The following is a 24935-nucleotide window of genomic DNA, read 5'->3' as shown; positions in this document are numbered from 1 at the left end:
TCCCCAGTCTCCTGCCCAGTGTAGACGCCTGCCAAGTGTCTAGTGCCTGCCTGCTGATCCCAGCTGTTTCTTCCTAGAGGCCGCCTGGCAACCATTCAAATCTTGGAGTCTTTTCTTTTAAAGGCTATCAGTCTCCCTCTTTTTCTCGGGGCCGTGGAAGGGGATGGGACAGCATATCCTGATAAAAGTATCCACGCTAAAGTGTTCACGGTTAAATGCATTCCCTTCCAAAGGCCTTTTGCATCTTAAATCCTGGCTTCTTGGCTCTACTTTCACCCAAAGAAGTGAATCTTTAGTGGATATTTATTTTCCAGGAAGAATGGTTTGGAAGTGGGGAGCTTTGGCATCTCTTAAGAATTCACTTTGAGGTAAACATTCCTATAAAGTCAGGTCTCTCTTGCTGGCAAACTGTGAGGTGTATGTTGGGAGAAATATAGAGGCTGTTATCAAGCTGATCTTCAGGGTATATGAGCAATTATAGGCTTGGGAACCAACAGACAAGTGAGGGAGTTGGAGAGAAAAGTGTGTTTTTAAACAATAATATAGTTAGTTTGTAACAGAAAGGGTCTTGTCCAAACTGCCAGAGCATTTAATAAGTTTTTCTCTAAAGTAATACATTCCTCAGTGCTTTTTAGATCGCTAACTGTAACAGATATATATAAATGTTTAGAAAACTTACTGTGATGGAAATGAAAATGGTACACTCACTTTTGGATGTTGCAGCTTCTTATGAAACTAAACATATTCCTATCATACATGCCTGCTCAGTTGAGTCTGACTTTTTGTGACACCCACCAGGCTCCTCTGCCCATGGGATTCTCCAGGATGCCAGTTCCTACTCCAGGGGATCATCCCGACCCAGGGATCGAACTAGCGACTCTTGCTTCTCCTGCATTGACAGTCGGATTCTTTACCACTGCGCCACCATCCAGCAATAACACTCCCTGGTATTTAGCCAAGTGACCACAATGTCCACAAAACCCTGCACAGAGATGTCTATGACAGTTTTATTCATAATTGCCAGAACTTGGAAGATATCGTTTAGTAGGTGAATGGATAAATCAACTGTGGTACATCAGACAATGAGATAATATTCTGAGCCAAAAAAAAGAAAGTGAATTATCAAGCCATGAAAACACATGGAGGAAACTTAAATGCATATTATCACATGGAGGAAGCCAATGTGAAGAGGCTGTGTACACACCGTATGATTCCAAACCTATGTTGATGTTCTGGAAAAGGGGAAATGGTGGAGACTAAAAACATCAGTGGTTGCAGGTGAGGTGATGGTGGAGGGAGAAGTAGGTAAGCCACAGAGAATCTTAGGGCAGTAAAACTCCCCTGTGTGATACAACACGAAGGGGACCCTTGGATTCAATGCAAATTAGGGACGTTGGGTGATGAGGACATGTCAACGTAGGTTCATCAGTTGTAGCAAATGTCCCATCTGGTGGGGATGCTAATAGAGACCCTAACCAAGTTCATCTGTAGAGACCCTAACCTCTCCCCCCATTTTAGGCCTGGAAAAGGTGACCTTAGGGATGACGCAATCACAGTTCATAACCCCTCTTCACTCATTCTATAGCCAGCATCCCCTTACCCCACATTAAACACATTCACATATAAACTCCCCTGATGGGGCCACTCAGATTCTCTTTTCGAGTAATTTGGAATTGGGCTGTGAAAGTCTAGTCACTAAGATGACAATGAAGGTCTTTGAACAGTCCTATGTGTTGGCTGAAACTAGTGAAATCAAGAGAAAAGCTACCTGGAAACAGAAGTTGTGCAGAGAGATCTTGAGTAGCGCAAGCGAGCTGATCTACACGTAGAAGCGGGGGCGCAGAATGACTTGTAGAGAAGCAGGAACGGGAGACCACAGGTGTCTGTGGGTGAAGGGGTGAGCACTGTAGCCTTGACACCTGATTTCCACTTCCTGCTCCTATGTGACCTGGTTGAGTTTGTTTCCTTCACTTCAGTTCAGTTCAATCGCTCAGTCGTGTCCAACTCTTTGCAACCCCATGGACTGCAGCACGCCAGGCTTCCCTGTCCATCACCAACTCCTAGATCTTGCTCAAATTCATGTCCATCTAATCAGTAATGCTATCCAATCATCCCATCCTCTGTCGCCCCCTTCTCCTCCTGCCTTCAATCTTTCCCAGCATCAGGATCTTTTCCAATGACTCAGTTCTTTGCATCAGGTGGCCAAAGTATTGGAGTTTCAGCTTCAGCATCAGTCCTTCCTATGAATATTCAGGACTGATTTCCTTTAGGCTTGACAGGTTGGATCTCCTTGCAGTCCAAGGCACTCTCAACACCACAGTTCAAAAGCATCAATTCTTCGGCGTTCAGCTTTCTTTATGGTCCAACTCTCACATCCATACACAACTACTGGAAAAACCATAGCTTTGACTAGCGAACCTTTGTTGGCAAAGTAATGTCTCTGATTTTGAATATGGTCTTTAGGTTGGTCATAGCTTTTCGTCCAAGGAGCAAACATCTTTTAATTTCATGGCTGCAGTCACCACCTGCAGTGATTTTGGAACCCAAGAAAATTAAGTCTGTCATTGTTTCCCCATCTATTTGCCGTAAAGTGATGGGACCAGATGCTATGATCTTTGTTTTTTGAATATTAAGTTTTAAGCCAGCTTTTTCACTCTCCTTTTTCACTTTCATCAAGAGTCTCTTCAGTTCCTCTTCACTTTCCGCCACAAAGGTGATGTCATCTGCATATCTGAGGTTATTGATATTTCTCCCTTAGGTGTTCATTGGTTTATTTTGACCTTTCAATATTTTACCTTTTTACTTTACTTATTTAAGGGAATTTCAACTGAAAAGCATTGGCTATCTATCTATAGTGTCCTTCTAATAGCCGAATAATTTTCTTTCGTATAAAAAATATCATAATTCAATTAGTGCCTTATTGGTTATATATTTTTTAGTTTCCTTTCCTTAACTATTCTAAAGAACACTAAAGTAAATATCATTGCAGCCAGATCTTTGCAAATAATTCATTAGGTAAATTATTAGATGAGGAATGATGGGCTAAAGGGTATGAATATCATCCCTAGTAGCAATATGTATGAAAATTCCTGTTTTTTGCAACTTTACCAATATAAAGTTGACAACTGAAAAAAAGAAACCATTCTGCCAATTAAATTAGTTAAAAATACTGTCTCTCAATATTAATTTATATTTCTTTGATTGTTGTAGTTGCATATACGTCCATATATTTATTGCTCAATCACTCTTCTTCCATTATGAAGTACTCTTCCTTGTCTTTTACTCACTTTATTCTATTTATTTATGTATTCTTGATTTGTGAATGTTCTCTCTATTTAAAATTAAGAATATTAAATTTCTGATTCTTACATATTTTAAGATTGCCTTCTCCTCATTCATTATTTGCCTCCTAATCTTATATACAAGATATGTTGAAACACATTAAGATATATTAATGTGGTCTATACAAATTTATATGGCCTATACAATATTTGTGTAGTAATATTTTCCCCTTATGGTTTATTCTTTCAATGTCAGAACTAGCAAGCAGTTCACCTACTTAGGATTCATATACTTATATACTTTCATTTTTAAGTGGGCACATTGGGAAAAAAATAATGAAATACCATAGCATTTGGAAATCGAATACCTAGATGACATAAAATGGAGACACAAAGCAATATATATATATATACATATGAAAGACAAAATCCATTACTAAACTATTTTCCAACTGTTTAAGCAGACCAAAAGCTACCAATTATAAAATATTCTTTCTGTGGGAAAACAAAGCAGGAGTTTTATTTCAGATTAAATTTATTTTAAAAATATTTCCCTCCTGGTTACATTCACCTATATTATTTTAAGCCCTTAAAAATTACCAGGGCTGAAGTAAGACAAGAAAATTTGAGTAACTCAGGTGGCAAAGACTTTTATCTATTCCTCTAATTCCTGCGGATAAAACTTCTCGGAGGCAATGATGAGAAAATTCACTCTATCACCCATCCTTTGTGTAGTAAGAATAATTCTCATTTGAACGTGAAATGTTGTCATCTAGTGGACTGCAGACTTCATCACTGACCTGGCTTCTATTCAGAAATGTCCCTGGAGAGTCGAATTGTCAGCCACAGAAGTCTGCAGCCCATAATTCACATGATTATTCTTCTCTCTCTTTTTTCTGGTCTTGTGCTAGAGAGAGAAGTAAAATGCATTGGAAGTCAGAGGAGCTGTTGAGTAACAAGATATAGGACAGACAGTGCGGGGAGGGGCGGGAGAGGAAGAGAGGAGGTTGAAACCCACACTGTCAATGGTATGTTGCAAACTAGCTCTTGTGAGGTGTTCTGTGTTGGAAATAGAGATTATAACTCCAATTTATAGACGAGGAAACAGAAGCTCAGAGAGGTCTAGTGACTTACTGTGGTCACACAGCCAATGAGTGAAGGAGCTAGGATGTTGGAAATAACAGGAATAAGTGAAAATATCAAGAAGGGTCAAAATCTAGCCTCAGGTGGGTGCTGGGGTACAACTTTTAAATTGACAGATGGCCTGTGGATCTCACATCAGTCATCATGGGGAGCATCCAGCCCAGCCAAGTGTAAAACTGAGCACTGAATGCTTTCAATTCAAGCATAAAAATACACATCTTAGTAAGAGTGCTTTCAGTTGGTATGTTCATGTTCTCCCTACAAAGGTGCTTTTACTAGGTGGGTAACCAGGCCTTTTGCATCAGAATCAGGAGTGCTGGCTAATTGATTTTATGTAAGAATTCCTTCAGATGTGTTGCAATTCCATGCCCTGGTTATCGCATGAGACCCAGGCCCCTGTTGAAAACTGAGAGATGTGGTTTCTCAATAATGTGTGCTTTTCAGGAAGGCTGTGCATCCTTCCTGATGTCATAGAGCAGCAGGAAGATGCTCTCTGCAGCCTCAGCTTATTTCTATTGGAACTGTATGCTTTGCTTTTCTCCCAAGTAAAAGCATTTCCAGGAGGACCGAGCACATCTCTTTTCTTACAGACTTCCTCTTGGCAGGACTAGAAGGGTTGATTTATAAATTACCCACAAGTGTGCAAAACAGATCAGGGTTTACGGATAGGAACCCATGAGCTGCACCCTCCGGAAGATCAGATGCGCCCTTAATTCACAGCTAATAGCTTCTGCAAACACAGTTAGTTCCGGCCACTGGGGCCACTGGAGCTGCTTGCTGGATCAAAGCGGCATTAGCCGTCCTCGTCTTGGAAAAGGGGAAATGAGGTCCTTAGTTTTGCAGATGGTTACCAAGGGGAAAATGGGAGGAGGGATAAATTGGAAAACAGGTTGACATATACATACTATTATTTATAAAGTAGGGCTTCCCTGGTGGCTCAGAGAGTAAGGAACCTGCCCGCAAGGCAGGAGACCCGGGTTCTATCCCTGGTCTGGGAAGATCCCCTGCAGGAGGGCATGGCAACCCAATCTAGTATTTTCCTGGAGAATTCCATGGACAGAGGAGCCTGGCAGGCTACAGTTCTTGGGGTTGCAAAGAGTTGGACATGACTGAGTGACTAACACTTTTTCATATATAAAATAGATAACTAATAAAGACCTGTTGTATCGCATAGGGAACTGTATTCAATACTCTGTAATTACCTATATGGGAAAAGAATCTAAAAAAGAGTGGATGTATGCGTATGCATACCTGATTCACTTTGCTGTACACCTAAAACTAACACAACATTGTAAATCAACTACTTGCCAATACAATTTTTTTTAAAAAAAAAGAAAACAAAACTCAGAAAGATGAAGATGAGTAGATGAGATGGAACACAGCCACTGCTGACCCCAAGTCTGAATTTCAGAGGACACTGCTCTGATATTTTCCCCTCACCATTATATATCCCTTGACAGCACTAAGTTAAAAATGAACCGATCTTATTGTATAGCCCAGGGAACTATATTCAATGTCCTGGGGTAAGCCATAATGGAAAGGAACATTTAAAAAATGTGTGTGTGTGTGTGTGTGCGTGTGTGTGTGTGTGTGTGTGTGCGCGCGCGCGCGCGCATGCGTATACATGACTGGGTCAATTTGCTGTACTTTAGAAACTAACACAACACTGTAAATCAACTATCCATCACTTTAAGAAAGGACCAGTCTGGTCCTTTGTTTGTATATGGCTTGTATCTGGCTCTTGTTTGTATATTTTGAAACATAGAGATATGGACACATCCTTTCAGGGTCTTTTAACCCCAAGGAGAATCCATTTCAGTAAGTGTCGGTAAACAAGAGCAGTTATGGACCAGAATCTGCTAATGGGCAAAGCTGGACTTTTCCATCCAGTCTGTTTGAACTGATAAATCTCCCCCGAGCAGAAACCAGAGCCCCAGAGCGTCACCACGGGGAGTGAGACGTCGTTGGCTCTTTGTGACTCAGAAGTGATGGTGTCTCAGCCCCACGGCAGCAGCGGGTCTGCTAGCTTCGCGTATTGGTGAGATTTTCGTGAATTCTATGGGGCCCCAGGATGTGTTTTACAAGCTCTTTGGCAGGACCTGCCTTCCTGTTTATCTGCTTCGGTGGGCTCTCCTAGAACATATGATTCCAACCACAAGTGGATGTCTGGCCCAGCACAGTGGGGGAAGGAGAGAGTAGGACGAATTGAGAGAGTAGCATTGACATATTTACAGTGTCATGAGCAGAATAGATGGCTAGTGGGGAGCTGCCCCATAGCTCAGGGTGGTGGTCTGTGATGACCTCGGGGGTGGGCTGGGTGGGGGCAGGGATGAAGGCTCTGGAGGAGTGGGGGATGTGTCTATACTTGTAGCTGATTCACTTCATTGTACAGCAGGGACTGATGCAACATTGTAAAGCAATTATCTTCCGATTAAAAACTAAAGTAACAAACACAAAACCAGACTTGACCAGAATGTTTTAATTAGGCTGAAAATAAAGAGCATAGCAGCTCTGGAAGGTGTATTTCCTTAGGCCCTTTCCTCTGAAGGCTTCGATGCAGCACATTGACGGGAAAACTCAGCCTCACCACCCAAGAAAACGGGGGATGTGAACCCAACTATCTGGTGGTCAGCTTCACCCCTCAAATAAATGAAGCAGCAAAGCTGTCTTTACCAGATGTCCAGGCGCTGACAGAGAACTGCAGGACTAGAGTCTCATGGCCATCCCCTCGGGGCGTGATTTAAACCAAGAAATCTGTCGTCAGGAGGCAAGTGGGGACCTGCTCCAGGGACAGCTCAGAAATGGTGGCGAAGCATTTCTGTCTCCCTCTCAAGCCTGTAAAACTAAGTGAAACTGATCTCCGATTGATTATTAAACACTTTGCATTAAATAGCTGGGGGATATTCTGCTCGTTAAACCCATGATTTTCAGCAGAGCTATTTCTGCCAGATTTTATCATTTGGGGGAGTGCGTGGGGAGGGAGGGACACATAATGAGAAGGAAGTAGTGGTGTAGACTTGGCAAAACTCCAGGGGAAGTTTAAAAAAAAACTGTTAGTAACATCACCGGCAAAACGAATGCCATTCTTTCTGATGTTAAAGAGCCAGGTCAACACATACTGGTCGGCCCTTTCCTATGGAATGCAGTTCCTCACTAAGGGTTGCAGAATAGCCTGTAATGGAATTGTTTCCTTCTCGGAAGAGGCAGATATACAAGGACAAAATTGCTCATTTACTTCATGTGGATTTTTTGGATTAATGCTAATTAAGGTTAATATGTTTCTCTTTGTTTTGGTTATCAATTATTTCTGGCATCATTTGTTTCTGCCTTTTAGAAGATTTTGCCCACATCAGTGCCTATACCATGATATTTAATATAAGGGGGGATCCCTTGGTTTCCTATAGCACAGCTGTTGGGGCTCAATGGTGTGAGTTTAGGCGGCAGCATGATGCCTTTATTTTCTAGATGTGTTTTCTTTCCATTCGCATGTTTTTTATTTCCCCCCCCCCACTTTACTTAAAATCACATCATCTTTTATCTATCTTGGGATAAAAGATGATTATCTTTTTGTTCAGAATCCACTAAACTAATACAGTTATTCTGTTTGTTGCTAAGCAACAGAGCTGGGTTACCTAGAAGAACCTCACTACACTGTCAGACCTGTTTTCCCTTTTTGATAATTGACCAAGGGGAGAGTTTGCTAGTGGAAAGAAAGAGCTTGTCATCTAGAGGCTTGAGAAACTGCAAAAATTAACTGTCTCAAGTTTTAAAAAAAAGAGCTTCAATCTTAGATAAACAAATGACAGTGTATTCATACCGTGGGATGCATGTGCATGCTAAGTCACTTCAGAAGTGTCCAACTCTTCGTGACCCCATGGACTTTAGCACATGGACTTTAGCACTTTAGGCTTCTCTGTCCATGGGATTCTCCAGGCAAGAATACTGGAGTGGGTAGCCATGCCCTCCTCCAGAGGATCTTCCCGACCCAGAGATCGAACCCACATCTCTTACGTCTCCTGCATTGGCAGGTGGGTTCTTCACCACCACACCACCTGGGAAGCCCTCCACTGTGGGATACTCTTCAGTAATAAAAGGAACGGGCTACTGATGCATGAAACATCAACACACATTAAATGCATCAGAAGGAAGCCAGACACAACAGTAGGTACTATGTGTATTTCACTTTGTGTCTATGAAACTCTGGAAGAAACAAATCTAAAGTGACAGAAAGTGGGCAGTGGTTACCTGGAGCTTCAGGTAAGAGTTGTCTGAGACGGAGCCCATTAGGTGTGATGGAAATGCCCCATTATCTTGATTGCACCAGAAGTGCACAGATACAAATCAAAATGAAGTTTAAATGGGTGTATTTTACTGTATGTATATATTACCCCAACAAAGACACCGTAGCTATTAGCAGAGTTATTAAGCTTAGATTTAGTTGTGTTATTTTTGACACTAAGAATATCTTTTTCTATTGAGACACTTTCTTTTACAGGGGAAGGATACTCATGTCACATAAGGAAAGTGCAACTTAATTTAAGAAAGAGTTTTTATTTTTTAAAAAGAATCTTTGCTTGAGAAGTATTATAATTAATATTTCTCTCCTGGTGCTTTTCCCCTTTCCTTTCTATTTTTATTAAAGTTATACATGTAAATAATTTAAAGAGTCTCCTGCTCCACAGAAACAATGATTTTTAACTGTTTCTCTTGGAATTAATTTCACATTTCCAGAAAAATCATGAAGCAGCAGTGTGAGCATTTTGCTTCTTGGCTCCTCTAAATGCTGGCTTAGAATCTGTCTTTCTTAGATCTGTACTTCTTTCTACCAAAGAGATACCTTCTACTTCCAGCTTGCAAATTACCCCCTTCATTCCCTTTCCTTCTGTTCTGCTTATCTGTGTGAATTTATATTTTATGACGATCATTTGCTTTTTCATAACCTTCTTTGAGTTGCTTGAAGTTTTAGGAGAGACTAGAGATGCATGCATGAGATTCACCTGCCATCTTTAACTAGAAAAAATAATTTTTAAAAAGGATTTTAATTGGATCAGTAATAGATCAAAAGAAGGAATTAGAAACATGTACATGTGGAGACAAAGTAGATATGGAAGAACACACAGATAGAAGGAGAAAAGGTTGACCAAGCAAGACATACAACAAAGTGGGACAGCGAGATCGCTGAAAAGACAGAGACGAGGACTCCCCTGGTGGTTCAGCGGTTAAGACTCTGAGCTTCCAATGCAGGAGGTACAGGTTTGATCCCTGGTCAGGGAACTAAAATCCCACATGCGGTGAGGCATGGATGAAAAAGACAAAAAGAAAACCACACTTACAAATATGGGATAGCAAGTGGTAGAATATTATTGCTGGTCATGTAATGTCCCAGTTCCATGGCGAAGGACATCAGGGATGAAGGTCTTCTTTACATAATAGACTCTAGCCATCAAACAGAGGCCACGGCAGGATGATTCCTTGTTACACATAAGGACTGTGGACTTAAGCCTTCCACGAGATTGGCTTTGACCCCTAATAAAGTAACCATTCTTGCTCCCATATGCTTGCACCCCATAACCAAAGGAAGAGACCCTGCTGGTTACCAAGAACATGAAGATTTAAGTCCAAAAGGCCCACAAGATCCAAAGTGACCCTGATATCTTTGGGTTTATTTCCTCTATTTTATTTTCACATTTAAAAATAAAATATGGGTAAACAGTGCTTAGGAAAAAATTTTTAAATGCAGAAACACAGAAAGAAGGAAAAAAGCGTCTGATCCACACAGACCTCCTAAAAACTTACAAAACAAGTGTTTACTGATGCAAAGATTAATAAATGAAAATTGGATTAATAAAGACCTCATTCACTTTATATTTTAAGTGGAAAATTGTTAAACACTTAATTGCATTTTCCCCCTTGAGGTAATGCCAGATGGACCCTGTCGTCTTTGGACTGAAGAATCTCTCAGCTACGAGATAGTTTAGTCTAAATATTACTTACAAAAATGAAATCACCCCAAACAATAAAATATTCAGTGTTGGAGGGACAACTTACAAGATGTTATATTTTTGCACTTTAGACATTCATCTTTAAACTTCCCAACAAAATAGCAAGACTGATATTTGCATCACCATCTTAGAAATGACAAAATTGAGGCTCAAAGAGGTGAGGTGATTCTCCCAAAGACATTTAAATTTACTTCCCAAGTCAAGTACTTATTTCCTTATATCATGCTGCAAGAGACGTAAGGCATGCTGTTCAGACCTCCTCTTCTGGGAGTTTGTGTTTTTGTTCCTCGAGCTAGTTTAAACTCAGCATAAATGTCTTAATTATTACAAATCAGGGAAGCAAGAAATTGCCAGGTTCTAAAGCTTCACCAGCCAGCGAGAAGCGTTTCAAACAGGCGAGGGGGCAGTTACTTAGAAAACCACTGAGCTGCTGACACTGTCAGAATTTCCAGGCCTGTGAGTTACAGAGGAAAACAGCACAAATCTATTGGCAAGCAGCCAATGGTTCTATCTGCCCTCCTGGCGCTAGATTTGCAGAACTCTGTGCCCTTGACTGATGGAAGCCCTGCAGAATACCTTCTGCTGCTGCTGCTGCTAAGTCACTTCAGTCGTGTCTGACTCTGTGCGACCCCATAGATGGCAGCCCACCAGGTTCCTCCGTCCCTGGGACCCTCCAGGCAAGAACACTGGAGTGGGTTGCCATTTCCTTCTCCAATGCATGCATGCATGCCAAGTCGCTTCAGTCATGTCTGACTCTGTGCAACCCCATGGACAGCAGCCCACCTGCCTCCTCTGTCCATGGAATTCTCTAGGCAAGCATACTGGAGTGGGTTACCATTTCCTTCTCCAAGAATACCTTCTAAGTATCACTATTTTGGAACTTGAGAGGACTACAGAAAGAGTCAGAGGGTTCTTTCTCCAGCGAAGTTTCCAGATACCACAGAAAACATAAGTGCCCAAATGCGGGGATTTCCCATTTAAAAAGTGTGGCATGTAGCAACTTGTGACATTTAAAAAAAAAACTCAGCAAAACAGCTGTTTCTTTGGCCATTTCCTAACTGAGGCTCAGTGGAAGAGATTCGTCTTCACAGGTTTGCTTTGAAATCAGTCTCACATGAACGGAGACCAAGATCAGAGGGCCTACAGAAGACCTGGTCATTATCCTTCTGTGTTTCTGCAGCAAAGGCTAAAGTCTTCTGCAAACCATGCAAGCAGGCCTTTGAAGGAGAGCCCTCACTCTGCAGAAGATGAAAAAAAAATCAGCTGTCCTTTGCCAAGTTATCTGCATTATCAGTGATAAGCCAAGAATGAAGATTTCACAGCTTTATTTCATCACAATTCTAAAAATAAGTCACAGTGAAATGTAAGCTACTGAAAAATACATCATGAGGCCACCCTCTCACCCATGTGCTTTTAACCTGGAGACAAGGGAGGGAAACCGAAGGCAAAGATGTCCAGGATCTTGGAGCCGATAAGGACCCAAAAGATGATTGGCCCCCATCTCCTCATTTATTGAGACCTGGGCATAAAGATGCAGGTGACTTTCTGGTGTTAGAACTCAAATTCCCAAACTCTAGTTCTGAGTTCCAGCCACTTTGCCAGATTCTCTCTTTCTTTGTGGGAGGCTTTGTAACAGAGGGACTCCCTGTGGATCCACAGGACTGGACAACTGACTCTGCATCTGCTCAGGGCAAGCCTTCCATGCATCCCGGGTTTTATCAGGTGGGTGAGGTAGGGACAGGGTGGTGACAAGTCTCAGAGAGACATCCAACACAGAAACGTTTTCTGAAGACCATGACCTTCCACGCAATCTTGCACAAGGTGGTAAGTAGAAAAGGCTGTAAAAACAAGTCTCTATTTGTTACAACAGTGCTTCTGTTTTATGTTTTGGTTTTGGGGGCCACAAGCCATGTGGGGTCTAAGCTCCCCAAACATTGAAACAGTACCCCCTGCATTGGAAGGCAAAGTCTTAACCACTGGACTGCCAGAGAAGTCCTGGAAAGGCCTTTCTGAAGCAGCATTTTGGCTGTAAGGACCTTGATCTGTGGGCACAAGAGAGCGCTTCCTTGCAGCGTGAGTGTGATTACACACTCCTTTCCGGAGTCTTAGATCCCTAACCCTCACTGTCCCATCCAGAAGGTACGCCTGTGCTCTGGGGTCTGAGTGACTCCCTCTCCTGCACCCCCGTCTCCCACACAGGTGGATGGCAGAAGGAGCGTTTTGCAAAACAGCCATCACTGAGGACCCTCCTCCCGGCTACGCCCCTCTCCTCATAGCCTTCGCTATGACCCCCCCCGCAGCTGTGACAGTGAGGTGCTTTGAGACCATCTGGGGTCCCCCTCACAAGCCCTCCTGTCTGTAGGCACCTCCAGCAACCTGCGGTGTAAATGCAGAGCTCTGGTTTATCTTCCTCGGGAGACCTGGTACTTTAAACCCAAACTCAGAAAGTCGATCTGTGAGTTTATTCCGCGTCCCACTCTGACTTGGCTGTTGGCAACCATGTTCCCAAGTGGTAGGAGCTCTTCGTCAGATTTGCTTTAGGATTAGGGTGACAGTTGCGTGACATCAGATTGGGCAGTGTTGGGGTGCTACTTAGCAAGTTTCCCTTGGTTCAAAGGATAGAGAACCTGTGGATGGTGAGAAGCTGCTTGGACTTGCAGGATTCCATCAAAAGAAGGGGTTAAACCAAAAGCCTCCCTTCATCAAGCATTCTGAGTCCATCAGTTGGTCTGTGATGTGAATGAAGAAATGGATGCTTGGAAAGTTTACTACAAAAACCACAGACTCACAATCTCTGGGTCAGTCCATGATTTCCTCTTGAGAGAGAAGCGCTTTCCAGTTCGACCAGGATGAATAGATCTGATTACACTTGTTGTTGCGAGTGTTCACGTCTCTTGTTCTCAGTCCCGTGATTTTCTAGGTCAATAATATGACATCCCAAACTGTGAATAAAAGCCAGCTTTTAAAAAATGGGATTGAATGCCTATGGCTTAATATACCCTATTCTACTGAATTATGGCTATTGAGTTCCATCTGAGAGAATGAGAAAAGTCAGAAGTGATTTTTGTTCTTTGCAGGCTGAATACATGGCAAATTATTGACCAGATCTCAGTCAGGACTTTGCAAGATTAACTTGGTCTTAAGGTCTGAAATGGAAGGAAATGGTCCAATGATTAGAAGTTAACTCTGTTCTGTTATTTCTTCGGGGTGGAGGAGAGAAAGCTAGACTCCAGGGCCCCGTAATGAGGCAAAAGTAAGAGGCTATAAATACTTGGGCTGACAGAGCAGCAGATGGTTGGGCTGGACGGGGATGGTGGGGAGGGAAATGTGCTAAGTAGGATTGGCATATGTTTCCTCAAGTCTATGACCTGCTTGTTACTCTAAAGACGTTATTAAAGTCTTGAAATATAGATGGAAAGTTGTGACAGCAAAGGAAAGTTGGAAAAGAAAAGGGGGGAAGAAAGAAAGATTCCCTGAGGCATGAGATTCTCTCTCCCCTAAGTGATTGATTTGTATTATACGTAATTGTTTTATTCATCTTGAAAGATGTCAAAGCACCACCCCCCCAATTTCCCCTCTCCGTCCCCGGGTCATCATCCCAGTGGCACTAGACTGCAAAGCAGAAAATCGAGATAGCAGTTGGGCTGTAGATCTGCCTGAGGGCCGGTACACAGCTGGTTTGCGCCCATAGGAATTTCCTGTTGACTGTCATCTTGGGACCATCCGCGGGTTATCATTAAGCAGCCCTGCCCTGTGGGCGAGAATGGCCCTTCAGTTCTGAGCCCTTTATTCAATGAAGTAATTCAGTTCCAAAGTGTGATACCAGTTTTGCTCATGTTAGACCAAGACTTGAGTTTCTGTTTGTCTCAAGTCAGTATTTCCTTTGACTGAGACGTTACCCATTGACCTTTTTTTTTCTATTTTGAAGAATAGCTGATGAACAATATTGTGGTAGTTTCCATAACAATGATGTGCTATGATTAATTCTCTTTTAAGAGTTTTTTGTTTTTTTTTTTTTGATGTGGACCATTTTTAAAGTCTTGTTGAATTTGTTGCAATGTTGCTTCAATGTTGTTACAATATGTTTTGGTGTTCTGGCCACAAGGCATGTGGGATCTTAGCTCTCTGACCAGGGATCAAACCCACAGCCCCCCGCTTTGTAAGGCAAAGTTTTAACCCCTGGCCAGAGAAGTCCCGTATGATTTATCCTTGGTTCATTACATTGTCAATTCTCTGAGGGCAGGACCCCTTCTTCCCTGCACTGAGCATCAGGCTTCTAGCTCAGGGAAGAAGATGCTCCGTCATCGTCCAATCACGTTGTTTGTAAATGTCTCACTAGATGACACTTTCTCTGATGGCACAAGTCACGTCTTCTCTTCTTTTAAGGCTCCAGGGCAGCTGGCAAGGCACGCTGTGCTCACATCCACTAAATGTGGAGTCTGATGGTCTGTGGGGCACAAGGCATTCCCTGCTCTCCACCAGGGAGGAGAGGGTGGGAAATGGGCAGTGCTGGACCCACCTGTACCTGCCCAGGATACCAGGCCCAGGGCGCAGAAGGGCAGACTGTGAAGCCCGTGTCCATCTCATTGTAAGGTGCAGGTAAGAGGACCCCTTAACACCTGTACTCATGAGCCCGATGCTGTATAGAAACAAGAAGCCCACATCTCCCAAGCAGAGTCTTGGGGCCTGTGGGGCAGGTCGGGGTCCTCAGAGTCCGCCGGGGGCCAAAGGCCGGTGCGAGGCAGTGAGTGAAGCAGTAGAGGGACCCGAGGAGTGCTGAGATCCCCATCTTCCTTCTCCAGGCCACTTGCCCCCTCCCTGGAGGTTTGGTCCTACCTAGAAGAGCTGAGCTTTGGACCGGCCACTGGAGAAGAGAACAACAGAAGATGAGACGGTTGGATGGCATCACCAACTCATTGGACATGAATGAGCAAACTCCGGGAGATAATGAAGGACAGGAAAGCCTGGTGTGCAGCAGTCCACGAGGTTGTAAAGAGTCGGATGCGACTTAGCAACTGAACAATTGCAGTGTTGCTTCCGATATAAAGTGGGCATCTGAAGCCCCACGAGCAACACCCCAGGCCTCCTGTTGGTCGCCTTTGGCTGCTAAAGGTCTGTGTCTTCCTATCGTGTTTGTTTGTCATAGCCTTAGATTTCGTGGTGTTGTAAGGATCTCAGAGAAGATCAACCAGTAAAATCTGGCAATGAGAGAAGTTTGTCTGAGCTGCAAAATAGAAAATATAAGTACAAAAATATCTTGAAACAAAAACAAAAACATACACTGAAATTTACTGTACTGAGTGAATTTAAAGCAATTTTGTGCTAAGTCACTCAGTTGTGTCTGACTCTTTATGACCCATTGGGCTGTAGCCTACCAGGCTCCTCTGTCCATGGGGATTCTCAAGGCAAGAATACTGGAGTGGGTGGCCATTTCCTCCTCCAGAGAATCTTCCCGACCCAGGAATCAAACCGCATCTCCTGTGTCTCCTGCATTACAGGTGGATTCTTTACCCGCTAAGCCATCAGGGAAGCCATGTGTATGCATTTACATACATATGTACATATGTGTATATGTGTGTGTGTGTATATGCCAGGAAATTAACTCTTGCAATTCTTCATGGTTTTCTATTCTACAGTAATGACATAAATTAGCACAGTTATCATAGTATGTTAACATTTAAGTTTTCTCTTATTAGGTGCCATTCATTTATTTATGAATTTTTAATAAGTTTGGTGGAGAATAGTGAACAAGACTGGCCTGGACTCCGTTCTCAAAACCTGCTTAAAGGATGCTGCTAATATAAAAACGTATTTGAAATGGTTATCTATTCAGACAGCATGTCCAACAATTAAAAGCAAATGGTTTTCCCTCTTCTCCATTGTTGGCTGGGTGTTCAGCATGTCCCCAGACTGTTCGATACAATGTCTTGTTTCTTACTGCTGATAAATACACCTCTTTTTAAATATCATGTTGTTAGAACCTTAGAGATCTCCAGCTTCAACAATGTAAGTTGTTTTTTTCCCCCACTAGCCGGGACCCAGATCAATAAAGTAAAAGCATAATGACTTTCCCTGCTTTATTTTAGTAGGTTATCTGATACTATTTGCTTTCTTAGTCTTAGTCAATATTGTTGTCTCCTGGGAAGCAGAGATGCTATCTGTTCACTCAACCCATTTTTCTACCACCCTAATAAAAACCCAGACAGGACAAAGGATATTGAATGTGCTGGTAATTTTTTAAGTGATTCTCAAGCAAATGAGAGCACAGCCTAATTTCTATCCTTTTCGTTTCCTTTGCTAAGACTGTGAGCCGTGGTGGCCACGCCTTTCACCTTGAGTCCTTCTAAAGATCAGGACTCAGGACTCTGTTTTGTAACAGGGCAGTGTGGCCACGTGGCTCAGCGGATGCTCTGTGCACATCACTGACCGCTCGGAGCTCATTCCAGAGCTCAGGCACAATGAATGTGCTGCCTTACCCAACAGGAGGGCAGAAAGTCATCGCCTGACACAGTCCTGTTTTCTCAGGCTGCAGGGAGAGCTGTGGGGGCTCATCTCCTCCTCGCCTTTCTTTTCTTAAAATGTTTATTTATTTGGCTGTGCTCAACCTTAGCTGAGGCATGTGAGATCTAGTTCTCTGATCAGGGATCGAACCCATGCCATCTGCATTGGGAGCAAGGAATCTTAGCTACTGGACCACCAGGAAAGTCCTTCCCTCCTCGTTTCTTAAACCTGCTCCTTCTTCTCCTCCCTCCTGAGTGCTTTGACGCCTCCTTTCAAATGATTAAGACCCTCAAAGACAAGTTTTGGAGCTGCCTGTTATGATTAAGAAAATGGGATTCTACACAGAATAATTACCTTCAGATCCTCGGGCTTTTAAGCTTAATTCTACCTAAAAGGAGCCACATTTGTGGGCACATTTCTCCTTCCAAACTAAACTTTCACATCAACTGTGACCACAGTACCCAAGAGAACTGGTCAATAATTCTTCATCTACAACATGAAAAATTGCTCGCCAAGAAACATCATAGTATTTTTGTTATAAATCCACCTCATGCTGTAACTGTGGTATTTGTCTGGGCTCTCATTCTGTCTATGGGTAAACTATGTTCAAACTGGATTTAGAAAAGGCAGAGGAACCAGAGATCAAATTGCCAGCATCCACTGGATCATCAAAAAAGCAAGAGAGTTCCAGGAAAACATCTACTTTTGCTTTATTGACTATGCCCAAAGCCTTTTTGCAGATCACAACAAACTGGGAAATTCTTCACGAGATGGGAATACCAGACCACCTGACCTGCGTCCTGAGAAATCTGTATGCAGGTCAAGAAGCAACAGTTAGAACTCGACATGGAACAACAGACTGGTTCCAAAATGGGAAGAGAGTATGTCAAGGCTCTATATTGTCACCTTGCTTATTTAAATTATATGCAGAGTACATCATGAGAAATTCCAGGCTGGATGAAGCACAAGCTAGAATCAAGATTTCCAGGAGAAATATCAATAACCTCAGATATGCAGATGACACCACCCTTATGGTAGAAAGCGAAGAAGAACTAAAGAGCCTCTTGGTGAAAGTGAAAGAGGAGAGTGAAAAAGTTGGCTTAAAGCTCAACATTCAGAAAACTAAGATCATGGTATCCGGTCCCACCACTTCATGGCAAATAGATGGGGAAACAGTGACAGACTTTATTTTGGGGGGCTCCAAAATTCCTGTAGATGGTGACTACAGCCATGAAATTAAGACTCTTGCTACTTGGAAGAAAAGTTATGGCCAACCTAGAGAGCATATTAAAAAGCAGAGACATTACTTCGCCAACAAAGGTCAGTCTAGTCAAAGCTATGGTTTTTCCAGTAGTCATGTATGAATGTGAGAGTTGGACCATAAAGAAAGCTGAGCGCCAAAGAATTGATGCTTTTGAAGTGTGGTGTTGGAGAAGACTCTTGAGAGTCCTATGGACTGCAAGGAGATCCAACCTGTCAAGCCTAAAGGAAATCAGTCATGAATATTCATAGGAAGGACTGATGTTGAAGCTGAAACTCCAATACTTTGGCCACCTAATGCAAAGAACTGACTCATTGGGAAAAGCCCTGATGCTGGGAAAGATTGAAGGCAGGAGGAGAAGGGGATGACAAAGGATGAGATGGTTGGATGGCATCACCAACTCTATGGACATGAGTTTGAGTACGCTCCGGGAGTTGGTGATGGACAGGGAAGCCTGGCGTGCTGCAGTTCATGGGGTTGCAAAGAGTCGGACATCACTGAGCAGCTGAACTGAACTGAGACACAAAGCAATGAACGGTTTTTTTCAACTTTTACTGAAGTATAGTTTCTCTTCCATTATATAACAGGTTATTACTAGCTATTGAGTACAGTTCCCTGTGCTATACAGTAGGACCGTGGTTATCTAGTTTATATATAGTGGTCTGTACTTATTAATCCCAAACTCCTAATTTCTCCCTCCCCCCGTCTATTCACCTTTGGTAACTGTAAGTTTATGTTCTATGTCTGTGAGTCTATTTCTGTTTAGTAGGTAAGTTCTGTGTCATATTTTAGATTCCACATATATGTTATATCATATCTTGTTGCCTTTCCGTTTCTGACTTTCTTCACTTAGTATGATCATCTCTAGGTGGATCCATGTTGCTGCAAATGGCATTATTTCGTTCTTTTTTATAGCTGAGCAGTATTCCTCTGTACCATCCATAGGTTCACAAAGAGCCAGATATGGCTGAAACTACTTAGCACACACGCGCACGCATGTGTGTGTGTGTGTGTGTGTGTGTGTGTGTATACCACATCTTCTTTATCCATTCATCTGTTGATGGACATCTAGGTTGCTTCCATGTGTCTTGACTATTGTAAATAGTGCTGCTATGAACATTGAAGTTTATGGATGTTTTCAAATTATAATTTTCTCCAGATATATGCCCAGGAGTGGGGTTGCAGGATCACATTTTTTTTTCATGACTGTTTTTAGTTTGTTTGTTTTAGAAAAGGTGTTTTTGAGAGCCATATATTTAGTATCCAGAATGCACTCTTGCTGGACCAGGTCCAGCATGGCTGTAAAATAAGACAGAAAGTGGGGGTTTCCCTAGATTCAAATTCCAGCTCTGACACTGAGGCACTGGGTGACCTTGAGCAAATAATTTTGTCTCATTTTCCTCATCAATAAAAAGGAAAATGTTGAATCAGAGACATGGGCCTCTAGCATTCTAACATGCCCTGGTTTCTGGTTTTGTTTCACAGTAAGACGAAATGCAAAGTTTAAACATATTCAGAATCAGCCACTTAGATGCACAATGGAATAAAATACTTTTTTCACTACATTGTAATTTGTAACAGGGGAAGATATATAGGCTGAGGAGATTTGTAAGGAAAACTGTGTGGGAGTCACCAGTAAACTATAGGTCTTCAAACTTTATATTTCATGCCTTTCCTACATGGAGAGTGTTACCCCTTGACTTGTCTCATGAAGTGAAACAAGGGATGAAGAGGGTCATTTTCTGAAGTTCCATTTTTTTTTTTTTTTAGCAACAGTGGTTCCAAATTTTCAAGCTGATTTTTCTAAAACATTAAGCGTAAAGTGTTAAATTCAAAGCTGCTTGGTTTTTTCTTCAATGTTTATGAGAGACACACTCCATTCATTTGTTCTGCTTCGAACGTCAAATTATATTTTATCCACCCAAAGATGAAAAATTTGCACACAGTCCTAGAATAAATATATTACATTAAATGCATTTTGCTTTACATGAAACCTTACCTCTCTTTATTTGTAATCAACTCCTGATGTATTTTAAACAACAGAATGAAATATGAATTCCTTTGCTGTCTTCTTTCTGGATATTTCTAGATGAGCATTTTGTAACCTGGACAGAATGGACCCCACTTAAGGAGCTTTCCATTCAGAATAGTATAAAATGGTTCTGAATCCTCTGAATAGTGTTAAAAAGACTCTGTCTGTCTATGAAGGTGAAAAAGTGGAAGTGTTAGTCACTCTTTGTGACCTCATGGACTGTATCCCCCAGGCTCTTCTATCTATGGAATTCTCCAGGCAAGAATACTGGAATGGGCAGTCTTTCCCTTCTCCAGGGGACCTTCCTGACCCAGGAGTCGAATCCAGGTCTCCTGAATTGCAGGCAGATTCTTTACTGTCTGAGCCATGTCTGTCTATACTTCTAACTTTTTGTTAACCTGGGGAAAAATAACAAAGTTCTCATCTCATTCTTAAAAGGAAGCCAGAACTCCAAAAGGATAAGAGTCACTGCTCTAAATATGAATTTAAAAGATTTGACTTATTGACAATATAAGAGTTTGTTTGTTTTTCCACTTTCTTAGCTGATAGTAACTAGATGACTTGAATTAAACTAAGGTCTTCATTTGATTTATTTATTTATTTTTTATTTTTATTTTTATTTTTTTTTATATTTTAAGTTTTTTCAGTGGGTATTTTGTTAACCATTGAAATATATGAAATTTCGACTCACTGGAATTTACATGTATTCCCCATCCCGAATCCCCCTGTCACCAAACCTCCCTCTCCACCCGATTTGCCTCTGGGTCTTTCCAGTGCAGCCAGGCCGGAGCACTTGTCTATGCATCCACTGGGCTGGTGATCTGTTTCACCATAAGATAGCTATACATGCTGTTCTTTTGAATATCCCACCCTCACAATTCCTCCCACAAAGTTTCAAAAGTCTGTTCTGTATTTCTGTGTCTCTTTTTTCTGTTTTGCATATAGGGTATCGTTACCATCTTTCTAAATTCCATATATATGCATTAGTATACTGTATTGGTCTTTATCTTTCTGGCTTACTTCACTCTGTATAATGGGCTCCAGTTTCATCCATCTCATTAGAACTGATTCAAATGAATTCTTTTTAATGGCTGAGTAATATTCCATGGTATATATGTACCACAGCTTCCTTATCCATTCATCTGCTGCTGGGCATCTAGGTTGCTTCCATGTCCTGGCTATTATAAACAGTGCTGCGATGAACATTGGGGTGCACGTGTCTCTTTCAGATCTGGTTTCCTCAGTGTGTATGCCCAGAAGTGGGATTGCTGGGTCATATGGCAGTTCTATTCCAGTTTTTTAAGGAATCTCCACACTGTTCTCCATAGTGGCTGTACTAGTTTGCATTCCCACCAACAGTGTAAGAGGGTTCCCTTTTCTCCACACCCTCTCCAGCATTTATTGCTTGTAGAATTTTGGATAGCAGCCATCCTGACTGGCGTGTAATGGTACCTCATTGTGGTTTTGATTTGCATTTCTCTAATAATGAGTGATGTTGAGCACCTTTTCATGTGTTTGTTAGCCATCTGTATGTCTTCTTTGGAGAAATGTCTGTTTAGTTCTTTGGCCCATTTTTTGATTGGGTCATTTATTTTTCTGGAATTGAGCTTCAAGAGTTGCTTGTATATTTTTTGAGATTAATCCTTTGTCTGTTTCTTCATTTGCTATTATTTTCTCCCAATCTGAGGGCTGTCTTTTCACCTTACTTATAGTTTCCTTTGTAGTGCAAAAGCTTTTAAGTTTCATTAGGTCCCATTTGTTTAGTTTTGCTTTTATTTCCAATATTCTGGGAGTTGGGTCATAGAGGATCTTGCTGTGATTTATGTCGGAGAGTGTTTTGTCTTCATTTGAAATAGTGAGCACCTAGGTTTTTAAAATACTCAAATTTCTGAACTGTCACCTTTGTAGATTAAAACTTCTACCAGTCTGACATACACACTGCTGTATTTTAAATGGACAGTCACCTACTGGATAGCACAGAGGACGCTGCTCAATGTCATGTGGCAGCCTGGACGGGAGGGGAGTTTGGGGGAGAATGGATATGTGTGTATGTATGGCTGAGTCCTTTTGCTGTCCACCAGAAACTATCACAACATTGTTATTTGGCTACACCTCAGTATAAAATAAAAAGTTTAAAAAAGAATTTCTACCAGTCTGGGGAGATGGAGACATCTACTTACCTGCTCTTCTCCTGAACATCTCTGTGACTCCTTCATTACAGACTTAACATGCTGCATTTATTGGTCTTATGAAAATCCTTTTGTGAAATGAATTTATACATGATCATGAATATCCTGGGGCCTGCAATCTTTTAAAAATTGCTTCTCTTTGGGGAAGGTGATTAGGTCTCTTTTTTCTCTCTTTACCAAGCAAACAAAAGATGTTATAAACCCTCTTTTTTGCTCTACAGTTAAGCTACCAAATCAGGTGTCCCTAGTGCAGCTTTACACTGCCTTTTCCTCCCCCGGCCCTCCTTGTTCCCTTTCTGGTCACCAGTTTTGAATTTTGACTGAGATTAAGTGTACAAAATGTCTCCAGGAAAAATACTGGCAGAAATTGAATAAATACAGGGATTGAGTACATCTGACCTGTAGAAAATAAGGCAAATTATAGTATATGCCGAAAAGTTTCCTTTTGTCTTCCCCATCTGCAGAATGAATCACATTACCGCAGCTGCAGTAGTCACTGAATCATACCCATTTAAACGGGCTCCCAGTGCACACGGCAATCTAAAGTAACAAACCCACATGAAAAAAAATCAAGGTCTTCCTGTAGAAATGACAGTGGTAGAAACTTCAATCCTATTTAATTAATGCATTTACTAGTCACCTCCTGAATGACCAACACCAGGGGAAGATTTTGGCCAATCCTATAGTTTGGTGGTTCCTCAAAATATCAAAAATAGATCTACCATGTGACCCTGCAAACCTGTTTCCAGATATAAAGCCAAAAGAATTGAAAACAATGTCTTCTTTTTCCTGATTCTCTTGATAACTTTTTTTGATTGAAGTAAAGCCGATGTACAATTTTGTGTTCATTTCTGCTGTGCAGCAAAGTGATTCATTTATGAATATATAGATTCTTTTTTATATTCTTTTCGATAAGGCTTATCACAGGATATTGAGTATGAAAGCACAGTCTTGAACAGATATTTGTACACATTATCCAGGCAATGGATGGAAGCAACCCAGATGTCCATCAGCAGATAAATGGGTGGACAAAACATGATCCATCCATACCATGGAATATGATTCAGTCTTAGAAAGGAAAGAAGATCTGATACATCTTACAACACAGATGAATCTTGAAATAAGTGAAATAGAACAGTGACAAAAAGACAGAAACAAATGCTGCATGCTTCCATTCACATGAAGTTCTTAGCACATCATCAATTCAATGGACATGAACTTGGCAAACTGCGGGAGGTAGTGAAGGACAGGGAAGCCTGATCTGCTGCAGTCCATGGGGTCACAGAGACTCAGACACGACTTGATGATTGAAAAACAACAGCAGCAGAGTCAGCTTCAGAGACTGAAAATACCACGGTGGTGTCCAGGGGCTGGGGAGGAGGATGAGGAGTTGTGCTTCAACGGGGAAGAGTTTCAGTTTTGCAAGATGATAACCTTCTTGAGAAGGATGGTGGTGATGACTGTACAACATTATGAATGTACTTATTGCCACTGATCTGTGCACTCAAAAATGGTTAAGATGCCAAATTGCCCGTCATGTGCATTTTATCACCATAAAAAACAACTGAAAGGAAAAAAAAGGTCTGGCCTAAAATGACTAATGTTGCCTGAAGCCCCACCCAGCAGAAGGGCCCTCCTGTGCAGTCTCTCGAGGTCTGATTCCTGGACCAAGCAGCTCATCAGATACCCTGGTAAGGCGTTAATTATTTCCCTTTGATACTGGCTTCTTCATCTTAATACAGCAGTTTTACTGTCTCTGATAATTACTGTGTCTTGATAACTCTTTTGAATCTAATGAGGTGTGGCCAGCTCCGCTTAACAAGGCGATGCATCATTAGCTTCTGTGTCATACTGTTGCCCTCCGTCACTGCATCACCAGCCAGGTGCCAACTGGCCGCTTGCCATGGGCAGAACAGTGTGAAGTGACCTGCTCTCAGGTCACTTAGAACAGGCGCTTAATACCCTCTGGGACCACTTACAATCCTGTATTTTATCCCACCCACAAAGCAGATCGAGGGAACCTCTGAGACAAACCCTTTTTCCACTAACCGGACAATAAGATCTTTAGCGGAGGTCCTGGGCTTCCCTGCTGGCTCAGACAGTAAAGAATCTGCCCGCAGTGCAGGAGACCCAGGTTCGATCCCTGGGTTGGGAAGATCCCCTGGAGAAGGGAAAGACTGCCTACTCTGGTATACTTGCCTGGAAAGTTCCATGGACAGAGGAGCCTGGCGGGCTATAGTCCATTGGGTCGAAAAGAGTCGGACATGACTGAGTGACTAATACTTTCTCCTTTATTAGCCTCTGCTCCCAGGAAGTCTAATGTTTTATCTCAGAAGCCCCTGAAGGCTATTCCCTGGCAGTCCAGAGGTTAGGATTCTGTGTTTTCACTACCGAGAGTTGGGAGCTCAGTGCCTGGACTAGGAACTAAGGTCCCACTAGCTCTGAGGCGTGGCCAAAAAAAAAAAAAAAAACCCTGAAAGAAACAGGGAGAAGTTTTGCACTGAGCATGGGGTTCAGTCAAAAGAT

This window comes from Cervus canadensis, chromosome 10, assembly GCF_019320065.1.
Source record: "Cervus canadensis isolate Bull #8, Minnesota chromosome 10, ASM1932006v1, whole genome shotgun sequence".
Classification (NCBI taxonomy): Eukaryota; Metazoa; Chordata; class Mammalia; order Artiodactyla; family Cervidae; genus Cervus; species Cervus canadensis.
Note: the sequence above shows the minus strand (reverse complement) of the source record.